The sequence below is a fragment of the Scyliorhinus canicula genome, chromosome 1, assembly GCF_902713615.1.
Source record: "Scyliorhinus canicula chromosome 1, sScyCan1.1, whole genome shotgun sequence".
In the NCBI taxonomy this organism is placed as follows: domain Eukaryota; kingdom Metazoa; phylum Chordata; class Chondrichthyes; order Carcharhiniformes; family Scyliorhinidae; genus Scyliorhinus; species Scyliorhinus canicula.
In genome coordinates, this window is record NC_052146.1 from 281,490,231 (window position 1) to 281,505,911 (window position 15,681).

A 15,681-nucleotide genomic window follows, 5' to 3' on the forward strand; every position below is an offset into this window, starting at 1 on the left:
ACCTACCCCACCCAACCCTTCCTCAACCTTAGAACATAGAACATAGAACATAGAACATTACAGCACAGAACAGGCCCTTCGGCCCTCGATGTTGTGCCGAGCCATGATCACCCTACTCAAACCCACGTATGCACCCTATACCCGTAACCCAACAACCCCCCCCTTAACCTTACTTTTTAGGACACTACGGGCAATTTAGCATGGCCAATCCACCTAACCCACGCATCTTTGGACTGTGGGAGGAAACCGGAGCACCCGGAGGAAACCCACGCACACACGGGGAGGACGTGCAGACTCCGCACAGACAGTGACCCAGCCGGGAATCGAACCTGGGACCCTGGAGCTGTGACCCTTGTCTGGTCCCCACCTTCAAATGCGTCTTCTGAAGAAACACCACACCCACCCTCAAACTCCTTAAATGCATGAAAACGTGAGACTCTCAATCGGCCGAATTAACCCCCAAACGTTCCCCGTAACCAACCGCTTCAGGGGGTTCCCCATCCCTTCTCCTCCCTGATCAGCTATAGTCCCTCTTTAACCAGCTCCCCCAGGCCCACGCTTCACTAACTCACGGCACCACCACCCCCTCCCCTAAGCTATCCACCACCATCTCCCCGTAAGCAACTGCGCCACACCAACTCACCCACATCAGCATCCTTCACTCGGTTTCCCCCCCATAAGAAAACAAATGCTACCCGCCCCACCCCTCCCACATTCCCTCGACGGATCAACCCCCCCACGTCACTCCTGTTAACTAGCCTACCTGCTAGCATGGTGGCCCCCACTCGAGGCAACCGCCTAACCCCCACAGATGAGCAGGATACAACACTCTGAACATACTCCTTTATTGTAGAGGGCCGCTTTGACCCTATTGAACCCAGCCCTCCGCTTGGCCAACTCAGCCCCCAAGTCCTGCTAGATCCGCACTACATTTCCTTCCCATATACATTCTGTCGTCTCTTTTACCCACCCCAGAATCTTTTCTTTTGTCCAGAAAACAATGTAACCGCACCACCATCGCCCTCGACTGCTCCCCCACCTTCGGCCTCGGGAGGACGGTCAAAGACCCCTCCCCCAACAACTTCTCAAACATACTCAACACATATTTTGTGGCCTGCGTTCCCTCAATTCCTTCAGGCAGTCCCACAATCCGGAGATTCTGCCTGCTGGAGCAATTCACCAGGTCCTCCAACTTTTCCCTCAGCTGCTTCTGGCCCTCTGTCACGGTCATCATTTTTGCCTCCAATGTGGCCAACCAGTCCTCATGATCCTCCATGAAAGTTCCTTCGCCCTCTGCCTCCCAGAATGCCAAGGGGCACACCTCCTATGCATTCCAGCGACTCCTCCAACTTCTGAAATGCCAAACTTGGCGCGTCTAGCCTTTGTTCCACTCTCTCAATAGCCACCCTGATCAGCTCCTCCAAGTTAGCCAAGTTCTCTGAGGCCTCCTGCCTCTATAATTGCTCAGTAGGCCACTGGGCAGGCAACGCCACCCCAGAGCTCTCCGCCATCTTTCCCTATGTTGCACTTCCAAAGTCCTCCAGGCCAGACTGTTGCCCCTTGGTCGTTACACTCCTCATTCGATAAGCTATGAACAGGCCCTACCGAAGGATTATTTCTAATTCTCACTGTTCATGCACATTGCACCATCAAACACCCTCTATATTGAGTGAAAAGGACCAAACAATTCCACCTTGAGCAAGACCCACCAAATGTGCGACCACTTATTCCACGGCCGCCACCGGTAGTCAGGAATAGTTAATATTTAACAGAAACAGAATGGGCTCGTTCCTCCGCGCCAGGCCCCTGTAGGGCCCCGCCATGTTGCCTGGGGGCCGGCGTGGAGACGGCAACCCACGCGCATGTGCCGACGGGGAGTCGTCCGTGGCGCGCATGCGCGGACCCGCGCCAGCCGTGGCGCGAATGCGCGGACCCGCGCCTGCTGTGTTGGGCCGGCTTTCGGCGCCGGAGCAGTACACAGCACTCCTGCGCCGTACTAGCCCCCGAGGAAGGGGAGAATGACTGGGCCTGGAGGCCCGTTGATGCCAGCGTCGCTCGCGCCGGTTTTGACACCGGTCATTGATCCAATCATTGATAAACTTATAATATTAAGATTATTGCTTGGTGACATGAATATCAAATCATACAGCCTATGGACAGAACGAGGAAAAGAACTTCTAGCAGAGCAAACATGTTGGCAGAATGGCCTACTTCTACTTCTCTGTTTTATGGTCTTATGATCATCCAGCCTGTCCCAAACCCTCTTCTGAAATATATTGTGGTGTTGACAGTGTTGCTTTCCTCTGCGATGCTCTAAGATCTTCTCTGGACTCCATTATTGGTAAGTCATCTTCTTTCTTCAAACATCTTCTTCCCTTCCTCACACAAATTGGACTTTGCAGAGACAGATTGCTTTCGCTATTGGAATATCGTTTGGAGGATCTACTTCAGTGTGGATCTAATTTTTCTCTTGCCTTCTCACTTTACATTCCTAAGCCCTCTTTGAGCTTCTCAAGGCTTCAGATTTTCTGAAAATCATTGAAAACATTCTACAAAGTCTTGTTATATTGGAGTACGCTATCTTACCTTAAATAGGTAGAAACCCACTTCAGGCATATTGACCAATCAAAGATTAATTTGCCTGCCAATCACTTACAGAAGAGCCAGTAAAATGAATAGGCAATCTAGCAGTGATTTAAAAGCATTCAGCATGTAGGAATCTTAGCAAGGCGGCCTACGTGACTCATATTAAAAAGGTTCATTATACAGTAGGGTGTCATAAAACTGTGGCTGGCAATCTGTTTTTATCTTAGGTTCAAAGTCACTTAAAGCAAAGAGAAGTACTCCTTCTGTCTGATCAACACCATCTGCTACTGTAGGTAGAGAATGGCCAGAGAGGAGCTGGGTGAGGAGATTGAGGAGAGGAGCTGGGTGAGGAGATTGAGGAGGGGACGTGGGCGGATGCCCTGGAAAGGGTGAATTCCTCCTCTTCCTGTGCGAGGCTTAGCCTCATATAGTTCAAGGTGCTCCATAGGGCCCACATGACTGGGACGAGGATGAGTAGATTTTTCGGGGGCGAAGACAGGTGTGCTAGGTGCTCGGGGAGCCCAGCGAACCACGCCCATATGTTTTGGGCATGCCCAGCGCTGGGGGAGTTTTGGAAGGGGGTAGCAAGGATGGTGTCGAGGGCGGTGGGATCCAGGGTCAAGCCAGGCTGGGGACTCGCAATTTTTGGGGTTGCAGTGGAGCAGGGAGTGCAGGAGGCGAAAGAGGCCGGTGTCCTGGCCTTTGCGTCCCTAGTAGCCCGGCGGAGGATCTTGCATCATTGGAAGGATGCGAGGCCTCCAAGCGTGGAGGCCTGGATCAATGATATGGCGGGGTTTATCAAATTGGGGAAGGTGAAACTTGCCCTGAGGGGATTAGGACAGGGGTTCTTTAGGCGGTGGCAGCCTTTCCTGGACTTCCTGGCGGAACGGTACGGAAATAGGCCGGCAGCAGCAGCAACCGGTGGGGGAGGGGGGGGGGGGGGGGGAGGGGTTTGAGTTTGGATTTGGGGGGAGGGAGAAGTGTGTACATGGGTTTGTAGCGGGTGTTATCTCTTTCCTTTCTGTTGTTTGCTTTTTTTTGTTTTCCATTTAGTAGTTGCTTTTGTAGGGGGGTGGGTGTTGTTCTTGGGTTTTTACAATGGTTATTCTGTTAATATTGTTTTGTTGTTTATATTTTGTGAAAACCTTAATAAAAATTATTTAAAAAAAAAAGAGAATGGCCAGTCTGCTGAATGCTGAAAATATTTAAGGGAATTACCCACCATTGCTCCTTATATTACATCAACCATAACGTGGCTTATTCATGAAGGCCCCGCCTTCTCACCCTTGCCCCTTGCCTGAGGTGTGGTAATCCTCAGGTTAAATAACCACCAGACAGCTCCTCACCCCCCCCCCCCCCCCCCAAAGGGGAAAGCAACCTATGGTCATCTGGAACTACAGCAACTGTACATTACCTTTGCATGGGCCAATGATTATTTTAAAATTAAAAGGCTATTTTTAAAATTGCTTTTGCATGAGATTGCAATTTCTGACCACAGAATCACAATCAAAACGTTTCCATTGTATCAATAGTTCCTGTATTTAGTTTGCTCTCTAACAAGGGGAGTCAGAGAAAGGGATACCCTGGCAACAATTTCATTAATCATCGCGAAAACTCACCGGTGATCCAATAGGAGAGAAACTTGCATTTCTGTCATCTCTTTCACAACCTCAGGACATCGCAAAGGACTTTATAGCCAGTGAGGCTGCAGTGGTTAGCGCTGCTGCCTCACAGCGCCAGGGATCCGGGTTCAATTCCGGCCTTGGGTGATGTTTGCGTGGGTTTCCTGTGGGTGCTCCGGTTTCCTCCCACAGTCCAAAGGTCTGCATATTATGTGGACTGGCCATGATCAATTATGGGAATAATGCGTGGGAGTGGGCCTAGATAGGGTGCTCATTCAGGGGGTTGGTGCAAATGGCCTCCTTCTGCACTGTAGGGATTCTATGGACATGATTTACATTTGAAGGTTAGTCACTGTTTTGATGGCTTTGTAAAGCTTTTAAAAGAAAATGTTGGCAAATGTCCTCTTACAGAGTGAGTGAAGAAATAAAAAGAGAAAGCCAGTTCTATTATCAATGCGACTTGATTGTCTCCTGGAGTCCATGTGACAGGCAAAACTTGCTGCTTTCAACCACATTTATTTTTATTTTATTGTATTTTTCCAGTTAAGAAGTAATTTATTATGGCCAATCCACCTCCCTTGCACATCTTTGGGTTATGGGGGTGAAAACCATGCAGAAACGGGGAGAAAGTGCAAATTCCACATGGACAGTGACCTGGGGCTGGGATCAAATCCGGTTCCTTGGCACCGTGAGGCAGCTGTGCTAACCACTGCTCCACCGTGCCAATCTTCAAACGCATTTATAAAACTAGTTACAAGAGGGCATGTCTCAACGGACTTGAGTGAAAGTCCGCTGAATGGGATGTTTAGCTGGGTGTTTCTTGGCGCCTGCAATACTGAGAAAGATTGCACTATTCAACAGCACAAACCAGGATAGCGTGTGGCCAGGAGGGGAACTTGCAGGTGGTGATGTTTCTATGTGTCTGCTGACCTTGTCCTTCTGGGTGGAAGAGATCACGGGTTTTGAAGGTGTGTGGAAGAAGTCTTGGTGAGTTGTTGCACTGGAATTTGTAGATGGTACACTGCTGCCACTGTGCTTTGGAGGTGGCAGAAGTGAATGTTTAAGTTGGTGGATAGGGTGCCGCTCAAGCGGCCTGCTTTGTCTTGTATGATGTTGAGCGTCTTGAGCGTATTAGAGCTTCACTCATCCAGGCATGTGGAGAATATTCCATCAGACTCCTGATTTGTGCCTTGTAGATGGTGGACCGGCTTTGGGGAGTCAGAAGGTGATTTTCTTGTAACAGAATTCCCAGTCTCTCACCTGCTCATGTAGCCCCCATATTAATATGGCTAGTCCAGTTCCGTTTCTGGTCAACGATAAGCCCCAGGATGTTGACAGTGCAGGATTCATTGATGATAATGTCATTTGAATGTAAAGGGGCGGTAGTTGGGAACGGTTATTGCTTGTCACCGTGACACAAATGTCACTTGCCACCTGTCAGCTCAAGCCTGGATATTGTCCAGGTCTTGCCACATATTGCCACAGACTATTTCCAAGGAGTTGCTAAAGACACTTAAAATTATGCAAACGTTGTGAACATCACTACTTCTGACCTTATGTCAGGAAGGTCATTGATGAAACAGTGGGAAATGTTGGACCTGGGACATTTCCCTGAGGAATTCCTGCAGCAATGCCTCGGGACTGAGATGATTGCCCTCCAACAACCACAAGCATTGTCCTTTGTGCGAAGTATGATTCTAACCAGTGGAGAACTTTCCATGATGCCCACTGACTTCAATTTTGTCAGCGGTCCTTGATGCCATGCTCGGTCAAATGCTGCCTCGATGTCAAGGGCAGCCACTCACCTCACCTCTGGAGTGCAGCTCTTTTGCCCAAGTTTGGATCAATACTGTAATAAAGTCAGCAGCCAAGTAGCCCTGGTGAAATCCAAACCGAGCATCAGGTCAGCAGGTTATTATTGAGTAAGTGCCTCTTGATAGCACTGCCGGCAACATCACTTTGCTGATGTTTGAAAATATGGTTGGGAGTAATTGAGTGGGTAAAATTTGTCCTGCTTTTTGTGGACAGGACATACCTAGGCAATTTTCCATATTGTCGGGTAGATGCCAGTGCTGTAGCTGTACAGGGAAAGCTTGGCTAGGAATGCTGCAAGATCAGAGCACAAGTTTTCAGTACTATTGCCGAGGTTTTGTCAGAGGCCCATAGCCTTTGTTGTAGCCAGTGCCTATAGCCATTTCTTGATGTCCAGTGAAGTGAATGTAATTGGCTGAAGGTGCTGGGGGCTCCTGGAGTGACTCCACACACAAAAAGGGATATGACGTATTAAAACAAAGTTTATTAGTAACACAGTCTTAAACTAACTATAACAGCACAGAAAATATAGCTTACAATTACTAGTTCAACAATGGTTAACAATAAAGTTAAATACTTTAACTCCTAACTGTTACTTTCTATTTCTGCAAACAAGCAAAATCCATCACAAGTCAAAATCACTTTTAAATACAGTTAGCAAACGCAAGAATACTTTCTGTATAGAGGTGTCTTGGAGAGAGAGAACCTTCAGGAAATACCCTGTAGTTTCTTGCCTATGTTAAACCACAGCTTTTCCCAGAAACTGCTATTCTGTTCACAGCCAAATCTAAACTGACTCAAAGCCTTACTGCTTGAGCCTCTGGCTCCTCCCATTAATTACATTATCCTAATCACACTCAAATTCCATGACCTGATCACTTAGGTTTAAACACAAAATATCTCTAATTATTGGCAGCACGGTAGCATAGTGGGAGCAGCACGGTAGCATAGTGGGGGCAGCATGGTAGCACAGTGGTTAGCACAGTTGCTTCATAGCCCCAGGGTCCCAGGTTCGATTCCCAGCTTGGGTCACTGTCTGTGCGGAGTTTGCACGTTCTCCCTGTATGTGTGTGGGTTTCCTCCTGGTGCTCCGGTTTCCTCTCACAGTCCAAAGATGTGTACGTTAGGTGGGTTAGCCATGATAAATTGCCCTTAGTGTCTAAAAAAGGTTACGTGGAGTTGCGGGAATAGGGTGGAGGCGTGGGTTTAAGTGGGGTGCTCTTTCCAAGGGACGGTGCAGACTCGATGGGTTGAATGGCCTCCTTCTGCACTGTATTTTCTATGATTTCGATGATCTACTCCACAGAAATTATAACAAATCCATTTGGCTTGTCCTTTTACACGTAAGCATGGTGTGAAATAACGATGATCTCAGTTTTAACATAGAACATACATACATGTTCTACCTTCTCAGTTTTACAATGCCTTAATTGCCCCTTCTGTGGCCACAGTATCTGCCTGTCTTTTAAATCAGGAATTTGGAAAACCTTACTGCAGTAGATATATACGCACTCTAACGCAGACTTTTAGCCATTACTGCAAATGATACATATAATACAAAATATATATGAAATCCCTACATTGATCACAATTCCCCTCGATCCAAGTTGCGCGAAACGTCCACCAATTGTAGTCATTCATGACACGTCATACCCACAGGGTAAAAATAGTGTAATTTTAACCCTTAAAATGCCACAGAGCAGTAATTGTATTTGGGTATCTTTTGGACTCCCATCACCATGAACAAATGAACTTGTCCAGCAACAGCCTTTTTGATTTGATTTATTGTCACTTATTCTGGTTTGATTTGTAAAAATATATATTGTACCTGGATGTGGCCATGTCAATCATTAAAATTCCAACACTTAATGGTTGGAAACCGAACCTTTGGCGTTTACAACCAATGAGAGAGTGATTTTGCTGGCCCCAGCTCCAAAACAGATTCCAAAGCAGGGCTCTGCAGAAAATAAGAAAAGTCACATTTGAACAGATTAAAAAAGTATGAAATAATTTGAATCCGGTTTATTGCTTCACAGAGCCAGGGACCCGGGTTCAATTCCCGGCTAAGGTCACTGTTTGTGCGGAGTCTGCACATTCTCCCCGTGTCTGCGTGGGTTTCCTCCGGGTACTCCGGCTTCCTCTCACAAGTCCATGCTTGTTAGGTGAATTGGACATTCTAAATTCTCCCTCTGTGCACCCGAACAGGCGCCGGAACCTGGCGACTAGGGGATTTTCACAGTAAAACTCCATTGCAGTGTTAATGTCGGCCTACTTGTGACAATAAAAATTATTATTATTTAGGAATTAAGTAAAATTAAACTAAATTAAAATGCAAACAACGGAAAAGAAGAGAAGGGAATCAGAGAAACAAGCCGAGGGAGATTTTGTTCACAGTCAAAACCTCTTTTTGTGAAATATGGCAGATACAAAAATAAATCTTTTCTGGTATTGGTATAGTTTATCACTGTACCATTAATGTATTTTCTGTATTATGGTGTGTGAACACAAAACCTAGACGAGCTTAACCAGCAACTCTCTTCAGTAATTTTCAAATGTTGCAAAGAATACAATCAGTGGTCTGTGTTTCATGACATAATATAAATATCATGGAGCACACAGGACATCAGTACGTTGCTTGTGGTTTGTAACATAATCTCAAACCCCGCCACTGAATCCTTGAACTGCCAGAAACTGAACTTCTCTGAAATCGAAATCGGATGGCTAATTATGTAGAATGAACTGCATCGAAATAGGCTTACCAGGTCGATGCTGATCATCATGCAAACTTCAACCTGTGGCCCAACAGCCACCTAAGGTGGCGTCCTGCAAAGGACGCTGGGAAATTTAGCCAAGTAGAACAAGCAGGCTGCAGTTTAAATAAATATTGATGAGCAAGGTGCAGCCAAGACATTGCAATTCACAGGAAAAAGGCCATCTCCAGGCCATCCCAGGGACAATAGAAACACACTGTCAATCATGTTTGTTTACCAGACACAACCTGAACTCCTTATTTGGAAAGCCTATATGCTCCTAACACCAACAGACATGGCCGGTGAATGTATAGCTCAAAATCGATGTGGTAGCCCCTGATTGGACTTGATCGATCAGGATGATCAAACCCTGATCAATTGATTGGCAATGACCCAGAGACTGCCCAAAGGGGGCACGAAATCCAAGCAGATTAAAAGGTGCTGCACCACCTTAGAATCTCTGCAGCAGTGTGCAACAGCAATGGAACAATGGTGATCTTCACTAGCCACCACAAGGAGGACCATCACACTATCAACAGAAGGAAGACCAGAGCATCAGACCAGACCGAGGACCAAGTATCGAGGACTACACGAGGCAGCACACAGATAAAGACCAATGTCTGTCGGGGTACTTGCTAGTCACTCAAAAGTTAAGTTAAGGTCCAGTATGATCTTTTAGTACTCTGTAGAATAACTTGTGTTGATGGAGTGATGGATTAACTGTAACATTGTGTGAGTGGGAATAAACACTATTTGATTAAACAAAGACGACTCGCAGTCATTTGTACACCGCAATGGGTTAAAGACGCAGTGTGTGTAACAAACCCTACTTCATCTCACCTGAACCACATATTCTTCCATTCCTTTCCCCATCATGCACTGATCCATTTGCTGATTCTGATTTCACTTCTCGCACCCACTGGTGCACAAGGCAGACTTTCATCTGTTCCCAGAGTGAGGCTTTTCCTTTAACAGGTCGCTAACCTGTTGCCAGAGGCCTATAGCTTGGAGGGGCGCCACTCCTCACCAAATGAGGGGTCCTTCCCGCTCTTACGGCGTGCATGTTGGAAGGATTTTGCAAGTTGATACTCAACCTGTTTGGCCATGTTATAAATACACCTTCCTTGGCCATCAAGTCCTGGGGTCGGGACTCAAACCCGGAGCTTCTGGCTTTCTGGCTCAGAGGCATGTATGCTACCCACTGCAGCAAAAGGCCTCCCGTCTACATACCTAGCTTTGTCGTAAATATATCTATCCTACTTGCCTCAGGTCCCAATTGAATAGTGTGACGCAATCCCACATTCTCACCACTCTCTGGGCAATGCCAGTGTGGGAATCTGGTTAGAGGTATTATGGTACCTAGCAATGCTGGAACACCATTGATGGATAATGCATGTTGTCTATTGGTCGAGACTGTCTGGTAGCTCCGCCCTGCAAGGCGGGGTATAAGAGCCCGTGCCGCCCCAGCAGCTTCCTTTCTGTACCTGAGCAGCTGGGGGAAACATCTAGCGTATTAAAGCCTTCAGTTGTACTACAACCTCGCTTAGTAGTCATTGATTGCGCATCAATTTAATAAGCTAGATTTAAAGAATGGAGCTCCGAATGAAGCCGGAGTGGCTGCAACTCAGCCCCCACACAGTAAACACGGTGGCGACGACTTTCAAGCACTAGCTAGCGTGCTTCAACAGCTACCTCGGAACGGCAGAAAACACACCCACAAGAGAACAGAAACTTCAGATCCTGCACTCGGGGGTGAGCCCAGAAGTCTACACCCTCATCGAGGATGCGGACAACTTCGATGCTGCAATGGAGTTGCTGAAAGGACATTACATTCGCCCTGTGAATCAGGTCTACGCCCGGCATCTACTAGCAACGAGGCGACAAATTCCTGGTGAGTCACTGGAAGAATTCTACCTTGCGCTCCTAGTGTTGGGAAGAAACTGCAGCTGCTCGCAAGTTTCAGCAAATGACCACACGGAACTGTTGATTCGGGACGCTTTCGTTGCAGGTATGCTGTCTTCTCAAATCCGCAAGCGTTTGCTGGAGACAGAAACTCTAGGCCTCAAGGAGGCTCGGGCCCTTGCCGGCTCCCTGGATGTGGCCTCCCGAAACGCCCGCGCCTACGTCCCCGACCGCGCGGCAGCCCCCTGGACAGCGTGGAACCCCTCTGCAGCCGACTCGGAGGCGATGCCCCACATTCCCCCACAAGCTTGCGCTGCAAGAGGGCCCAGAAACCCCGGGGGGCCCCTCTGCTATTTTTGCGGGCAAGCCAAACACTCCCGATAGCGCTGCCCAGCCCGTTCATCCACCTGTAAAGGGTGCGGCAAAAAGGGCCATTTCGTGGCAGTATGCCATGCCCAGGCGGTCGCTGCGGTCTCTGGAAGCGAATGTGAACCGCCGCTGCAACCCTCTCCACGGGCCCCTTGCGGCCAGCAAGCACCGCCATCTTCCTCCTCCAGGGCCACATGTGGCCTCCGGGCGCCACCATCTTGTTCCGCGGATGCCGCGTGCGATGGATCGGCGCCGCCATTTTGTGCACCCACAGCCACGTGCGAACAGTGGGCTTCGCCATCTTGGATGGATTCCCAGGACCCCAGTGCAGATGACCACACACTGCCCAACGAGAACACCCAGCTGCTGCCACGTTTAGCCTCTGTGACCCTGGACCAGTCTCGGCCTCGAACACTCTCAACTGCTACTATAACGGTGCTAATCAATGGACACGAGACGTCCTGCTTAATCAACTCCGGGAGCACGGAGAGCTTCATACACCCCGACACGGTAAGGCGCTGTTCTCTCCCCGTCCACCCTGTTAATCAAAAAATCTCCCTGGCCTCTGGTTCCCACTCAGTAGAGATAAAGGGGTTCTGTGTAGCAAACCTCACGGTCCAGGGAAGGGAGTTCAAAAATTACCGGCTCTACATCCTTCCCCACCTCTGCGCAGCCACACTACTAAGGTTAGACTTCCAGTGCAACCTCCAAAGTCTAACTTTCAAATTCGGCGGCCCTATACCCCCTCTCACTGTCTGCAGCCTCGCGACCCTCAAGGTTGATCCACCTTCCCTGTTTGCGAACCTCACCCCGGATTGCAAACCCGTCGCCACCAGGAGCAGACGGTACAGTGTCCAGGACCGGACCTTTATTAGGTCAGAGGTCCAACGGCTACTGGGGGAAGGAGTCATTGAAACTAGCAACAGTCCCTGGAGAGCTTAAGTAGTGGTGGTAAAGACCGGGGAGAAGAATAGGATGGTCATAGACTACAGACAGACCATCAACAGGTTTACGCAGCTGGACGTGTACCCTCTCCCCCGCATATCGGACCTGGTAAACAGGATCGCACAGCACAAGGTCTTCTCCACGGTGGACCTTAAGTCCGCCTACCACCAGCTCCCCATCCGCACGAGTGACCGCAAGTACTCTGCATTCGAGGCAGATGGGCGGATTTACCACTTTTTAAGGGTTCCTTTCGGTGTCACTAATGGGGTCTCGGTCTTCCAGCGAGAGTTGGACCGAATAGTTGACCGATACGGCTTACGGGCAACATTCCCGTATCTCGATAATTTCACCATCTGCGGCCACGACCAGCAGGACCACGACACCAACCTCCGAAAATTCCTCCAGACCGCAAAAATCCTTAACCTTACGTATAACAAGGATAAATGCGTGTTTAGCACCGACCGCCTAGCCATCCTCAGCTACGTAGTGCAAAATGGAGTGACAGGCTCCAACCCTGAACGCATGCGCCCCCTTATGGAGTTTCCCCTCCCTCACTGCTCCAAGGCCCTGAAGCGCTGCCTAAGTTTTTTTTTCTTACTACACCCAGTGGGTCCCCAACTATGCAGACAAGGTCCGTCCTCTGATCCAATCCACAGTTTTTCCCCTGTCGATGGAGGCCCGCCAGGCCTTTAGCCGCATCAAAGCAGATATTGCAAAGGCCACGATGCACGCCATCAACGAGTCCCTCCCCTTCCAGGTCGAGAGCGACGCGTCCTACGTAGCTCTGGTGGCCACCCTCAACCAAGCGGGCAGACCCATGGCCTTCTTCTCGCGCACCCTCCATGCTTCCGAAACCCGGCACTCCTCAGTAGAAAAGGAGGCCCAAGCCATAGTAGAAGCTGTGCGACATTGGAGGCATTATTTGGCCGGCAGGAGATTCACTCTCCTCACTGACCAACGGTCGGTCGCCTTTATGTTCGATAATGCACAGCGGGGCAAGATAAAGAACGATAAGATCTTGCGGTGGAGGATCGAACTCTCCACCTTTAACTACGAGATCTTGTATCGTCCTGGGAAGCTAAACAAGCCTCCTGATGCCCTGTCCCGCGGCACATGTGCCAACGCACAAGTGGACCGCCTCCGAACCTTCCACGAGGACCTCTGCCACCCGGGGGTCACTCGCTTCTTCCATTTCGTCAAGACTCGCAACCTGCCCTACTCCATCGAGGAGGTCAGGACAGCCACCAGGAATTGCCAAATCTGCGCGGAGTGCAAGCTGCACTTCTACAGGCCAGAGAAAGCGCACCTGATAAAGGCTTCCCTTCCCTTTGAACACCTCAGCGTGGACTTCAACGGTCCCCTCCCCTCCACCGACCGCAACACGTACTTCCTGAACGTGATTGACGAGTACTCCCGATTCCCATTTGCCATCCCCTGCCCCGACATGACCGCAACCACTGTCATCAAAGCCCTCCATAGCATCTTTACACTGTTCGGGTTCCCCGCTTACATACATAGTGATAGGGGGTTCTCCTTTTTGAGCGACGAACTGCATCAATTCCTGCTCAGCAAGGGCATTGCCTCGAGCCGGACGACCAGTTACAACCCCCGGGGTAATGGACAGGTAGAGAGGGAGAACGGAACAGTTTGGAAGACCGTCCTACTGGCCCTATGGTCTACAAATCTCCCAGTCTCCCGCTGGCAGGAAGTCCTCCCGGATGCCCTCTACTCCATCCGGTTCCTGCTCTGCACCACGACCAACCAAACACCTCACGAACATCTCCTGGTTTTCCCCAGGACGTCCTCCACTGGGACCTCGCTCCCGACCTGGCTGGCAGCCCCCGGACCCATCCTGGTCCGAAAACACGTGCGGGCGCACAAGTCGGACCCGTTGATCGAGAGGGTCCATCTTCTCCACGCTAACCCCCAGTACGCCTACGTGGCATACCCCGATGGCCAACAAGACACGGTCTCCCAACGGGACCTGGCGCCCGCCGGATCCCCGCGCACACCCCCGCCACCAGTCCCACCCACCATCCCACCGGGGCACCTTACAGCTGCCCCCTTCCCAGGAGGATCAGTTCTTCCGCCGGCCCCGTCCAGGCACCCCCCCCCCCCCCCCCCCACTCACCGATGCACCCCACAGAGGCTCCCTTCCCAGGTCAATCAGCTCCCCCACAAGTGCCGTCTAGGGGTGTTGAAGAATCCACAGAGATCGAAACCACGCTCCCGGAGTCACAGACCCCCGAACCTCCACCGGCATCACACCGAAGCTTTGGCGATCACAGAGGACAACAAGGGCCCCCGATCGACTGATTGCTTCACTGTAACATGTGTATAGTTAATTGTGAAATTGTAAAAGTGTAAAGAAAAATTTTGCAAATAGTTATGATTATAAGTCAAAACGCTGTATGGAGGTATTACGGTACCTCCATAACCATAAATCTTACCATGTTGCAAAGTTGTAATACCAAGCCACCACCCCCGCTGGACTCTTTTTTAACAGGGGGACAATGTGGTCGTCTGGTTAGAGGTATTACGGTACCGAGCGATGCTGGAACACCATTGGTGGATAATGCATGTTGTCTATTGGTCGAGACTGTATGGTAGCTCCGCCCTGCAAGGCGGGGTATAAGAGCCCGTGCCACCCCAGCAGCTTCCTTTCTGTACCTGAGCGGCTGAGGGAAACGTCTAGCTTATTAAAGCCTTCAGTTGTACTACAACCTCGCTTAGTAGTCATTGATTGTCCATCAACCAGTATTACTCCCGGTGGCAAGTTGAAAATCTATCGCATATATTTTTGGATTTTGTCCTGTTGAATTTGGGTGTGGGCTGGTCCACTGATAGTATTCAAAGGGGCGGAAAGTGGATTGAGCACTGTTAAAATTTACGATTCAGGAAATATATAAATGAATGTGAACATTGATTTAAACTTTGTACCTGTCCCCAGTCCCATGTTTCCAATACAACCTATCTGGTCGTCCCACACCTGACAACTGACTCAGTGCAACAAGCAGCGTGGGGAAGGTGACTGGATGTGTCAGCAGAGGGCGCCAGGGAGCTGCTTCACCAGTGAGGTGGAGATACCATTTCACCCTCCATCAGAGTGATGGCCATTGCATTGGCTAAGGGGGATACAGTAAATTCCACTCTCGAAGGGAAATCACTCCCGGTTGGATTAAAACAAATAAGGCGGCTGAACATCAATTTAAGATAAATCTTTAACACGAGCGAAAAATATATAACAAAATCAAGAGGGGTCAATCATCAGGGTGCAAAGTGACATTTAGTAATTGTTACTTTTAAAAAAAAAATCTAGTCAGACTTGTTTGACTGCAGTGACTTGCGCTGAATCAATAGCTACTGTTGGAATTGCGTTGTACAAATAACGGGAATGTATTGGTTCTGTGTCTATAATTGCTGGTGCAGCCTTTGCCTGTTTAGACACTGACTCTTGAGATAGAGAGAGGGTTACTTCCCTTGTCCAGAGTTGCCGATGATTCGAAAACATCTGTGTGTTTAGAGGTGGGAACGCCAGTCGAAGCCGCGTACCTGCACCCTGCATTTGGGGATGGGATATGGAGGACAGCTATGTGCTTCTCGAGTGCAAACCTGGGTTTATTTTACACACCTCCCCAGCAGCCATCCCGCACATGAATAATGGCATTCTGGTTCGCTGAAATGTTATTTTTTAA

At 49.3% G+C, this 15,681-nt stretch overlaps 1 protein-coding gene across 2 annotated transcripts in view; it reads left to right on the plus strand.

Moving 5' to 3' along the window:
- Positions 1 to 2,042: 2,042 nt before the first annotated feature.
- Positions 2,043 to 15,681, plus strand: part of grem2b (gremlin 2, DAN family BMP antagonist b) — a 56,803-nt gene continuing 43,164 nt past the window's right edge. Inside the window, exon 1 of one of the 2 annotated variants that reach the window (XM_038814188.1) lies at positions 2,043 to 2,341. The gene's annotated coding sequence lies outside the window, so the exon portion shown is untranslated. Of the gene's footprint in view, positions 2,342 to 5,083; positions 5,177 to 15,681 lie in introns of those variants that run through there. The other variant, XM_038814195.1, reaches the window with a different exon arrangement.